Here is a 12,795-nt window from a genome sequence, read left to right on the forward strand (position 1 = left end):
ACTCATGCTGCTTTACATCAACAGAGAATTTCTCCTGTAATGTTGAAGATAAATACTTAGAAGAGGATAAATTTGAAGTGTTTGTAGCATTTTTTATTTCTTAAACTGCTTTTTTGGGTGCCATTTTTAAAAAGTGAACTGTCATGCAATCTTTGGAAGTTTTATAAATATTTTGTGGTTTTTCCTTCTCTTCCCTCCTGCCACAAGTTATCAAACTGTTAATGGTCATTTGTGTTGAAATAGTCTATTATTTACAGTTAACCTGCTTGCTGTGAGCTGGGCTATATTAATTATCTTTAAGAACCAAGTGTGGGGTTTTTTATATCTGTTTTGTAGTTCAGTTCTCCTCACAATTCCTTAGGGACTGCAAACTAAAAATATGGTTAACTGTACGGATTGTTCTGGTTGCTACAGAGCATTTCCTTATTCCTGTAAGGACTTGCTGCAGGAGCAGCTCTGAGTTGACTGAAGAGCAAATTTTTGGCTGAATGAAAGTCATCCATCTAATACCAGATCAGGAGAGCATCTTTCTCAAATAGATGCTATTGGAATAAAAAAAAAGTTATTTTGAGAATTAGAAGTTTGAAAGTCACAATCAGAAAAACTACTACCACGGCTCTGCAAACAAGCTGACTGGTTTAAAAAGCCCAGGAACATTATTAAGTTGACCACTAGCAGTATCTCATCTTGCAAAATTACACCTAATGTTATCATTCCATCCATAATGTTCTAGCCTGGGGACATGTTTTTGTATCTCAGTATTAATAGGCTTGCTACCACATAATCAGTGAACATTGCAGTGTTCAAGTTGCAGTGAGGGCCTTGGAATAAGAACGGCATCTGAGTTCATGCCAACAGTGCAAGACAGTAGGACACCTAAAAGAGACCCACATATGTAAAGATATTTAGGATGGCTTTTGCTCAACATTATAGAATGCTGTCTGTTTGGCAAAGTGACTTAGACATACAGTTTCTTGAATTTCACTCTTTTAAGAACTAGATGTTGGTTCAAATGAAATCTGACAAGTTTATTAATGTTAGTGTACCAATTTTTAATGTCTTGAAAACTTTAAAAATGTATATTATAAATAAATCTCTTTCCAGGCACAGTATGTGCTTTTCCTGCAGCAGAGAAACATCAACAGATGTACTTTGCTATTCTAAGACAGATTCCTTGAAAAATCTTATTCAGAACCTAAGTTTGTAAATTATTCTGGTGAAAGTTGAATTAGTGGATCCCATGGTTTCCCTATCCCTGCAGAAAATACCTGTGCACCACAGTTTGTTAGGTTGAAACTTGCAGCACTATTGAACCTTGTGATGTTTGTTAGTATAAAACAAGGATGTTAGCCTTTTTGTTGGGCACAGGACTAGTAACCAGGGGATGAAGCTCTGTTCTGGCCTCAGTCTCCAAGCCTTTCTGTATGACCTGGAGAAAAATCATTTAGTCTCCTTGAGGCCTTACCTTCTGCACCTATAAATCAGAGAAAAGTTCTGCAAGTACTTGTTAATGAGGCCTTTTAATTCCTGAGTGTTTTCATGATGTTTTGGAGATCCTGAAAAGGAAGATGCTGGATAAAGGCAAAGAACAGATTGCTATGTTCTGCCTTTTCAAGATTCGGAAGTGCAATTTGGAAAACTTACTGTTGAAACTCTGTTTCCTTAATATATCCATCATCAAGCATAAACAATTCCCCCCACCCACCCCCACCCCCCACCCCCTGACTTACTTTTATCAGTTTTCATTTCTTACTCCTTTGGAAAATCTCCTAGAACTGGTCTATGTGTTTCTGCTAATTACTACTCTATGCCATTTTAGAAAAATGAAGAATAATTAATTAGTTAGAGGAACTGGGCAGTAAAAGGGGTAGCTTTTGGACAATTCATGGAATAGTCGGTGCCTTTTAATGGTAGGGTACTTCCTCTGCTCATGAATTATTCATTTTAATGCTTTTGTTATAATGGCGACAGTGTTCAGTCTCTGAGGCAGTTCTGGATAGCCTTCCTCTGCTGAAATACCGCACAGCAGCAGCTACCGTTTGTTTTAGAAACTAATGCGTCCAAGTCAATAACATAGTAAATGTATTTTCATGATCAAGAAAATGAGAAAAGGGGAAGAATAACAATGTTATAACTAAGAAGGTCTGTTTTGCTGAAGGGTTCAGTTTGTTTACTTTTCTGGGAACTATTTAGGGAAATGATTTAAAATAAATATTTTTACAGATTATTTTGTTTAGTATTAGATGCAAATTATATCTATAATGAAAACAGACATCAGTGTCTGCTTTGTATAGCACTGCACAATAAAAGGCAGTGTAAAAACACTCACTGTACATAAACACATCAAATTTTTCTTAAAACTAATGTTTAAAGGTCTCTTTGAAACAGTTTCTTAAGATGAAACATAACATAACCACATAACCCACACAGAAAATGTATCTGAGTCATGTGCGTACAGAAATAAAAGTTTCTTTGTGGTATCTAGTATCAGTCTTTCATTAAAGCATGGACTTTCCTAAAGAGAAATTCCAGTACAGACAGTTAAGGGTTCTCCCCCCTCTTCCCCCTCCACCTCCCCACGCTTTCCTGACGCTGACTTAAGCCCCTGAGTCTTGCAGGGTGCATTAGGGACGGTCCCCGCGTGGAGCGGGGAATTCAGGGCTGGGGACTCCATGATACTGGTCTCAGCGGACAGAAGCACGTGCTCTGGTACAGCGTGTTCACTCTCTCTGATGTGATTTTAAAAAGGGGTGTTTTCTCCTAAGCCATATACGTACTCCTAAAATGCCTTCAAGCAATAGATAAGTGCGTGTGGGGGACTGAAGCAGTGAGCAGATAGATGAACGATTAGGTCATTTGGATTAGGATGGAGGGTTTTTTGTGCTGAACTCTCTTCTCATTCCTTGCTGATCAGATTCTCTGCATACACGGAGGGTTGAAACTGTCTAAGTAGAGAAAAGAAAACTCCATAGATGGCTATAGCAGCAGAACTATAAGGAGCGTTGAGGAAGAGAAGTTTGAACTGAAAGTATATGTGGTTTCGGGGAATCTGAATCATGCAGTATTACTTTCACTTTTTCTAGGCTTGTATTTCCTATGAACAAACCATCGGGGAGATAGAAGTTTTGATTTAGATAATGTCTTGCAGTCTTTGGAATAACACATTCTGCTGGAGGGGGAGTCCTTTTGGCAAAGGTCGTGCTCCGTGAGTGGAGAGCTTTCCCCACTGCCCACATTTGCATTGTTTCTGCTGGTGAATGTCCACTTTGGGCCTTTTCCTTGTGAATTTTTCATATATTTAGGTGGCTACCCCATGTAAAATGGAAGCACCGATAGGAACCCCTCCTTTCCTTTTTCCTGTAGCTCTGCTCAGACCATTCTCTGTTAGCATGGTAGTGGTACAAAGTGTGTGGTCTTTCAGCTCTGACTAATGCATTTTGTGCTGTGTGACTGAAAATGCCTCGTAGTCTGCCAGGGCTGACTGAGGGTTGTGGAATGTGGTGCCTTTTCTCTGTTTCTCTCTGATTTTTTATTTTTTTTTTTCAGTAGAAGTGTGTAGGCAGCTTGTTGAGAAACCTCAAGATGCAGGGGAAATGCTTGTATGTTGTGGAATGCAGCTTCCCCTGGGAGACCCCGGCCAGGCGGGCAGTGAATGAGCAAAGTGGAAGAATGAGAAAGAGAGGAGGTTGGAGGCAGGGACAGATAGGAAAGAGTGAGAGAGGAGGAAGGAAGGAGGTGGAAACGGAGGGGCCCGTTTCCCTTTTTCTGAAGCAATGACAGCTGGTTCTGTCCTGCCTCACATGACAAAGTGCTGTGGAGAGGAGTATTTAAGCTGGAAGCCAGTGAGCAAGGGTGGTCAGCTGATTTTATTTTAATTTTTTTTCCAGGGTTTAGTCAGGTGATCACTGATGACTAGTCAGCCCACCAAGAAGGGACTTCAGCACACAGGTAAGAGAGCAGCTGTATACTCTTTATGTGTAACTGAGCAGTCTCAAGGGGGGGAGATAAACAGCCCTAACATTGTTTGAATAGTTTTTTAAAAAAAATATTCCTGACTTGCTTGGGTGTGTAACAGTGATTGTCTCTTTCAATGCTGCTGCTTTTGCTGTTGGTCTTGTTCTCGCATTTTTGTTTTTTTTTTAATTTTAAAAATCTGTCTTTAATTAGAAGCTTTATTGGAAAAAAAAAGACCAATTGTGTGTTGCTAAATATAGTCCTGGGTATTGCATGAATGTTGCATTCTGTTACTTTTTGAATAAAATAACTTTCCATAACGTAAGTGTGTCAAACTCATATTTAGAGGGGAATTCCCAAATACTTAAACTATGACTCATAAAAAGTTAAAGGACCAGTACAACAGTTCAGGATAAAAACTGTTCAGGCTTGGGTAGCTGCTTTTGTATGTGTTGGTAGTTAAATATGTCTTAAAAAAATCCGGAGATGTGCAAAACAATTCTGCTGACCATAACCCAGAACATACATAGCAAAGGCTAAACAGATGACTGGAGAAGAGGATTGTTTGAGCACTCTCGTTTTCATGGATCTTTTCTTTCATTGTTTGTATCTAAGAATCTGGTGAAAGAGTCTTCTCACGTGCTGAGGGTGCTTCAAAGGGCTCTGACTCCCTGATTCCTTTTATATAATGTCTTATAAAGAAAAGAAAACAGAAACCAGTAATAAGTACACTTACTATAAGTGAAAAATTACAAAATAAAAATACCTCGTGAGTGTGACAGATAAAAGTGATTTTCAACTGCTACTATGCCTGGCTAGTGTGCCACACTCTCTCCTCTTTAAACATAACCGTGTCATGTGTTCTTCCTTACCATTGCTTCTTTTTACTAAAAGATCTCATATACTCTCTGAAATTTTGAATTACTTGTATTAAAAATGTGTTCAAGAGTTTTTAAGATGAAAAAGTCAGACAAGTGTTTCCAACTCCCACCTGTAGCTCTGAAAAACTCCTTGTGGTCTAGGGTTGAAGGCAATTTTATTTTGAAAAGCTGTCATACAGATTTCCGTATTTTGCTGGTAACCTTATTCCTGTCTACTATTTTGCAGTATTTAAATAAAAGCTACTTGAGACATACTTTTTCCCATCACTATATGCAGTGTTTCAGAAGATGCTGATGCTGTACACAAGAGAGATGCATGACTTTCCAATTACTTTCAATTTTGTGATGTTTCTCTTTTCTCATTGTTAAAAGCATTTCTACCCATGACAAGCTGGCTGTGGGATGTTGATGTTGTCTTACAACAACAGCTGATGCTTAGATGCTCAGACATGCTGAGGTTTAATCTGGGGAAAGGAGACACTGAGATGGGATATTGGGATAGGTGGAGGACTGTTTCTGTTGACTTTGGTGGACCTTTATCACATGGAACCCTGAGGAAACACCCAGCTTCAAGTGACAGACTAGGAGGGTTATTGCAAAAAGCATGGGAAGCATCAAAGAGGTTGATAGTGGTAACAGTGTACTTACAGAAAGGGATAAGAGCCGTGAAGTTGGCTTTCATACTAGATCACGGCGCAGAGTGCATTCTTAGGTTTCAAATACTCTTTGGCAATAGTTCTCTACTGAAGGATTTCAAGACATATTTTTCCCATTTTATGGGATGGGAGAAGGAGAGGTTTCATGAGGTGAGGAAAGATTAGTGAAGTGAAACAGTGTCAGGCAATAATGAGTGGTTAGCAGCAATTGCTCTGAAGAGACTTGTCTACTTGCCATGAGGGCCAACGAGGAGGCGCTTGCTCTTCAGTATTCCCCTTCTCAATGAGAACTGGGAGTTGCATAGGCTTTAGGCTCTGGAGAAATTAGGTATCAAGTCTGAAAGTACCCCAAGTTACTGTAAGCTGTTCCACATTGGCTTCATCCTAAGCAAAGTGATCTTTTATGAATGGATGCAAACCTTCTTAGGTTTCATACAGTTGTCTTTAGGGGAATTCCTGGCAGGTGGGCTTGTCTGGGCTGCACGCTGCAGAAATGCTGTCAGTGCACACGCATGAACAAGACAGTTCACACACATGGGTGCTGCTGTGGTGTGAAAGGATCGGACATGTAAAACTGGAATGGGTAAATATAAAAGTATTTCAGAGAGTACTGATTTCTTGTCTTTTTTTTTCTAGTGTTTTTTTTTCTGTTGTTGTATGTTTGCTTTTTTTAAAAGAAAAAAATCTATGAGGTTTCTTTGATTTGTTGATTGTCTATGAGCACTAGCATCTTTAAACTCCTGGCAAGGTAGCCTGTCTAGTTCAAATGTATCTCACAGATAGGAAATATTTTAATTTCAGGTATATTTCTGCCTTTTCATTTGTGTTTGTAATATGTTTGCATCTGAAGAGAGGGGTTTGTTTAAAATATTTCAAGTGCAGTTCCTAGATTTCCACTTACTGATGTGAGCATAATCTCTTTCAAATAACTTCTGACTTGTGATCACTTTAGGTCATGTTTATTTAACCCTGGCATTGCCTAATGATCATGACTGCCTTGAAGCTAAGTAGGAAAAAATAAATAACTTGCCAGCAAATGAGGAACTGATTCTGTGTATATGGCGTTATAAAGGATAACATCTGCAGTATTTAATTTTCCTTGGAGTAGTGGAAGAAGAATTAAGAGTTCAACAGCTGTACTGAGTAAACTTGCAAGACCACGAGCTCTTAACACCTTTAAATAGAGAGATGCTTACTTCATAAATAGAATCAGTTTAAGCAAGTCAAGAAAAATCCCAAGAAAGAATAGCTGAATCACATTATTTTAATGAAATATTTATTATGATGAAGTGTTTTACTATACATCTTCTCATAGTCTGTTTTTATTGACTTTGGAGAGCAAAAACCACAGATTGTTTTGTTTTGTTTTGTTTTTCATTACCAGAGAAAGAGCAGACCCTGCAGTTACTGATTTTAGTAAGACCTCTATACATGTATTTCAGGGCTTAATTTGACACCAAAAGAGTCATTACTGAAGGGGTACAGCCCACTTGTATTTCTGTTGGACAGTGTTCTAGTTGTTTAAAACCAAAACGCTTCTTTCCTAGTTACGAGCAGACTTATGAGCACAGACATCAATCTGGAGTAGGATTTTCCACATCTGAGGAACTGAGAAGCTTAGACGTTTTTGGTATTATTCACATGAATCTCTTAGGGCTTCAGTCGCACACTAAAACTCAAATAACCTCGTGAAATTTTACTATTGCCAGGCAAAATCCTTCTTGTGCCTTTAAGATCCTCTTAGACGTATTATTTGGTAGTTTATTGCACTGTTTTAATTTTAAAATAGTCCGAAGGCTTACTGCCTTAAGTCGTTGTTATTACTGCAAACCGAGCAGTGCAATTACTGGCTTTCCCTCCCGGCCCGCGGTTGCCGCAGCGCTGGCCCTACGGCGGGGCTGGCAGCCCAGCCCGGGGGTCGCCACCCGGCGGCGGCCGCCCGCACTGCGCCGCCCCTGCCCGCCGCCCGCCCCGGTGGCCTTGCAGCGCGACAGTCATGTGCTGCTGGGCTGCGGGCCTTCCCCGCCCTCCCCAGAAGAAACGGGAGGCTGTTAGAGGCAGCTCTGGCAAGTTCCAGTTGTAGTTTTCTCGCTTCTCGCCGGTATTTTGTGCGCGTTTGCCGTGTCAGTGCAGATCACGTGAAATAACGCGCTGCAAGCCGCGATGAGCTGTCTGCAAGGATGTACGTACTAAAGGTACCATCCACCTCGACAAAACCTGGTGTTATTCTGGAACAGTGAAAGGAGGCTCTTAAGAAGTCTGTTTACTGAAATGTGACATTACTGTTAGCAGTCCAGATTTAGTCTTGATGCAAAAGCAGAATCCTTTGTAGTATGGCTGGATGACTGGGAAATGCAGTTTGTAACACTTCCTGGACTCTGACGGTCTACAACAAAATGTTAGAAATACCTAAGGTTTCCTAAATCAAGTGCTTTGTGTTAGTATTTAGCATAAATATACATGAACTGTTTCCCAAATCAATTTTGCTTTCCTCCTTAGCAGTTGAAAAGAAAAAAAAAAGTATCTCTCATGGCTACACGCATTGATAGAAGTAACAAGCTTCTAAAATAGTCGTGAGCTCTGACATTTAATCACTCTTTCTGATGAATGATTATTCAGAAGTGAAAGTCCTACCACAACATGCTTTTATTTCAATTGGTAGCTGTCACTGCAGCACATGCTCAGAACCTCAGTAACATGGACTGAATATCCAGTCAGTTCACCATGGGAAAGAAATAAGCAAGAAACTAAATTTGATATTAGAATGCCTCTCTACTTTTGGAGCGTCCTAAGAATAAAGTGGATACTCTATAAAATGCAAGAGCTAGCTGTATCAAACTGGTTACATGGGAGTTGTCACTGGCAGCTTACCATTTCCCCCTCCTGCCACCACATGTACAACTTTGACCAGCAATAGCAGACTGTGCTCTGTGGAAACTGATGAGAAAGATTTTTCTGAGCCTGAACACAGAAGGTGCCATAACAAGCATCATAAATGTCCCATATGATAAAATTGCTAGAGATGAGGAAGCACAAAAAGTTAGTAAGTGATGTTAATGATGCTCAAAATTCTTCAGCAAAATCAGGGCTCAGTGCTTGCTCACGGAAAGCGAAATAAGACTGAAATGAAGAAAAAAAAAAAGCTGCAATTTAAATGAAGCAAACTCAACCTTGATAAGGTGTTTTTCTGTTGGTTGATTTTTTTTTCCTTGTTCTTTCAGATCATAGCTAGCTTTACAGCTAAAAGCTTTACCTTTTCTGAGAAATTTATTTGTGTGTGTGCTATTTTAAAAATAGCATTATGATTTGTCATTTATTAAGAGGAGAATATGCGTAAGCCCCCAAATGGTGACCTGCAGCTGAGGTTGGCAGTCATTTACATTTTAACAAGAGGAGTCAGAAAATCCACATTAGGGGTGCTTTCCCAAGGGCTGTATTCCAAGCTCTTTAGTATTAACTGTATATCTTGAAACTCGTATTTAGTTTGTTATTCAATCAAAATGCATACTAACAGAAGCAACATATTATGACAAGTTAATATAGTTTGTGCTGTGCAGTGCCACTGCTCAAGATGTTGTTTTCCTGAGGATTTCTTTTCCCTTAAAAATATAAAGGCTTGTTTTTATTGCACATCGTCATAGCAGTAGAAGCTCGAGACCCTCTTTTCCAAATGTTTTCTCTTCATTTATGTAATTATTATATATACAAGTGTGCACTGCATGATAGAAAAGTTTTAATCCTCTAACCTCTGTATTTCATGTGATACAAATTGATTGCTCTTTTCCAAATACGACTGCTCACTGCTTAGGAACTACTGAGTAGGAATTGCTGCTCTTTGGAGCGCGGTATGCAGTCTTGATCTGTCCAGACCAGGACACTTGCTCATGAGGAGAGGCCAGTTCTGAAGTGTTGCAGTAGATCTTGCAAATGGGTAGCTATGGTTTTAATTGTGTTTTAATCTCCATTAATCTCCAAAAACCATGCTGAAATGGTACAGTTGGTTCTGGGCAATGGTTATGTGGGATCTCTTGTTGACTGACTATGAAAAATCTATAGGGCTGTGTATTTCTCCAAAGAATGTTGAAGAAATTCATTTCAGTGGTTCACTAAATTTAAAGGGTCTCCTATAGATGAATTCTTTACCGAGTGCTGTTGTGACAACTATGAAGATGTAAAGAAGCAAGACTTACCCGCAGCCCAACCTGTTCATCAGGTCACCGAATTCCTCTTTCTTTGAGGAAAAAAGAGCTGGAGATTTGAAGTTTTTTGATGGAACGCTTTGTGCAGTGGGTAGCTCCCATGCAAACCATTGCCCGATAGGGGGGATGTACATTGCATGCTGAAGCTGAATATTCTCCTTAATTGCAGACAAAGCTCTTTTTGGAACTTCTCATCAGACTCAAAAAAACTGCTTTGTAGATACTGGTGTAAATGTTGGCTGAGAAAGGGGGTGGTGGTGGTGGGAAATCCCCCCAAGAAACCTGCCTGGCTGGAAAAAAAAGAGTTGAGCTCGGCGACCCACCGTGGGAATGTGCTGGCCGGGGGCAGCGGCCGGTGCGTGGCCGCGGGGTTTGCTGGTGTCGGGCAGCTCTGTCAGAGGCTGCGGGGAGGGGGGCGGTGGGCTTGTCCCGCACCAAACCCACGGCGGGGGGGCCGGGCCGGGCCTTGCACGCTGCCCCCGCGAGCCCCCGCCGCCGGGGCCGGGGGAGCGGTGTCCGGGCGGGGGCGGCCGGGGGAGCGGTGCCCGGGCGGGGCGGCGGGGGACCGGGGCGGGCCGTGGCCCAGCGGGCAGCCCCGGTTCCCGTGGCCGAGCGCGCCGGGCCGGGCCGGGCAGGGCGGCGTGCGGCGGCTGTGCGGGCGGGGGCGGGATTGCAGCGTTTCAGCTGCTTCCCCTCTGCCACCTTGTCAAGGTGCAGCCCACGGCGCTGCCGGCGGCCGTGCCAAGCGCTGCAGGCTCATCTCGCAGACAAGCTCGGCATTTATAGCTCGCCTCGCTGTAAAAAGAGAAGTAATTCTGGGCAAAATCTAAAGGTTCTCCGCATTAACCCGCCACCCCCCGGCTCCCATGCAGGGGCAATGCGTTTCTTTGGTCGGATGCTTTTAATTCCCCATTAACTTCATGCACATTTATGTCAAAGCACTTTTCTGGGAGCAGAGCCTTATAAGTAACATCTTGGGGTAAGAATTGTTCTTTTTAGCCTCGGCCAAGGCGAGGAAAGATGTGTGTCTGCCCCTTCTGATTCTGTTCACTCTTCTGTCTTGCTGCAGCTCTGACTGTGTCCTGCACTCAGGATTTTTGCAAGCCTTTGGCTGCAAAGTGGTGAACAGCTTGTTGTTACTGGTGCTTGTTCCCCCCAGAAGCACACGGCATTTTTTTAATTTAAAGGAATAACAAGAATTTGCCTCTAAGTAGTAGAAAATATTCGCCTGAAGTTCTCCTTTCAGCTATGAAAGTCCAAAATAATATTAATTGCCTACTCTTCACTCCCTTTGTTCTGTAAAAAGCTTAAAGTTGTTATAGATTAAATACCTGTCAATTTCTTCAGTATTAGTAGCACTTGTTTTTGAGAAAATACAGGCATAGAGTGGTTTACAATACTCGGATTATTTTGTTTTCCTGTTCTATTACGTTTATTCTTCAAGTAATAATGTCCAGTTAGTCAGCTACTGGGTGGACAGGCTGAATAGATTCCAACTTTATAAATGCTAATGCACATTATGACCAGCCTTGAGTAATATGGATGACAGTATAACGTTCAGTCAGAGAGGATGCCTGAACCATTCCGTTACAACTTTGCTATGTACTTTTGGGGAGGACATACGTGTTTCTCAAAAGTAGGAAAGAATCTGGTAAATGCAAAAAGCCACTGGGGAAACACAGCTTTGTTTTCCAAGGAAAACAACAGGCCAAGTCTGAAGAGGTGGATTCTCCTCTAAATTAAGCACCTTGATACATGTGATACCATACCTTCATTTTGAGGTTTGGTGTCTTCTGCTTCTGAAAAATCTTACCCTGAGTCTGCAGCCATTTTGTAACCATTACCTTGTTCAAAAATTGAACCCTGCTATGGATCTTAGGAAAAAAAAAGAGAAAAAAAGAAAAAGAAAAAAAAAGTGAAGCAGCTGTGGATTGATACTTACAAAACTGAATTGAGGCAGCAGCAATCCTCAAATCTTGTTGACTTAGTATGAATGATACTTGTCATGTGTCCCTATAAGTATGAGCTGACATTCGTTTATTCCTTGCTAATTTAAGCACAAGTATTGTCTCGTTAAATTGTTTAATCCTTATTGGAAAAATATAGGCACTTTATCAACCAAAGATGAGAATGAGAATTCGTCTGCTCTTTATTTGTTAATATAATTATTTAACATGTACATCTGACATTTGGAAACTTCAACTGAAATTAGCATCTCTTAAATGTGTTTGCCACTAAGATTTAAATGGGTTCCAGTATATTTGTTTCATGTAGTGGAGGAGGAGGGGAAGTAACATTTGAAAGTTATCACTGCTTGCCTGGATGTATACAAATGCTACCATATGTCCGGAGGTTTTGTATAATTTATTAAGATGAGAAAATAACCTAATTGGTCATGCTTGGATTAAAACTAAAAAAAAATATATCTAAAAATGAAGTAGTACTGCTCTGAGAACTGTATTGTGCAGTCCATTCAGTGTCTAGAGAAGTAAGAGTGATTGTGTTGGCTCTAGGCACGATATTGTGAAATAGCAATACAACAGGTATTTTTAAGCTACCATGTGAACAGGAATACTTTAATGTACTAGCACCACTTGTCTTTTAGACTTGAATGAGGATACATTTTAAAATAAGTTGGGTATAGTATATTTTTAATCTAACCTCCTTCCGAGAACATTTATTTGTGGAGGCATGTAAGTGGCTAGCTGTCCTGGACTAAAATGCAGGACAGTCAGAGCTTGCAGGAAAAAAAAAGATTCCTGGGTGTGGGGTATATATACTTTTGTCAAACTTCACTGCATCTGTGCGATGTTAAGTGCATCTTATGAAAGGACTGTTGTGGGACAGGAAGGTGGAAGCAGAGCTCTTGGTCTACCTAAACGTGCAACCTTTCTTTGTGAGTGGGTTTTGAATCTGCAGCCAGCATGCCCTTCATGGCCACGGGTGTGGGTGAGCGCCAAGTGATGATACTGCATGTGCAGTGACACCTGGAATTGGCTTTGGGAGGTATTTAACTGAAAGGTTTCCCTTGTGAAAGAGAGCAGTTTGGGTGCTGGGGGCGGGGGGCGTTCAGTGACAGAACTGATGGTGTTCTTAACATGAAGG

The 12,795-nt window shown here is 41.0% G+C and overlaps 1 long non-coding RNA gene across 1 annotated transcript in view; it reads left to right on the forward strand.

Annotated features, from left to right (window-relative positions):
* The window catches only part of LOC308059507, a 198,428-nt gene that overhangs the window by 36,849 nt on the left and 148,784 nt on the right, over positions 1 to 12,795 (forward strand). The window contains exon 3 of the long non-coding RNA XR_013926274.1: positions 3,888 to 3,948. This is a non-coding gene — a long non-coding RNA (uncharacterized lncRNA). The remainder of the gene's footprint in view (positions 1 to 3,887; positions 3,949 to 12,795) is intronic.

This window comes from Falco punctatus, assembly GCF_963210335.1.
Source record: "Falco punctatus genome assembly, chromosome: 2".
Classification (NCBI taxonomy): domain Eukaryota; kingdom Metazoa; phylum Chordata; class Aves; order Falconiformes; family Falconidae; genus Falco; species Falco punctatus.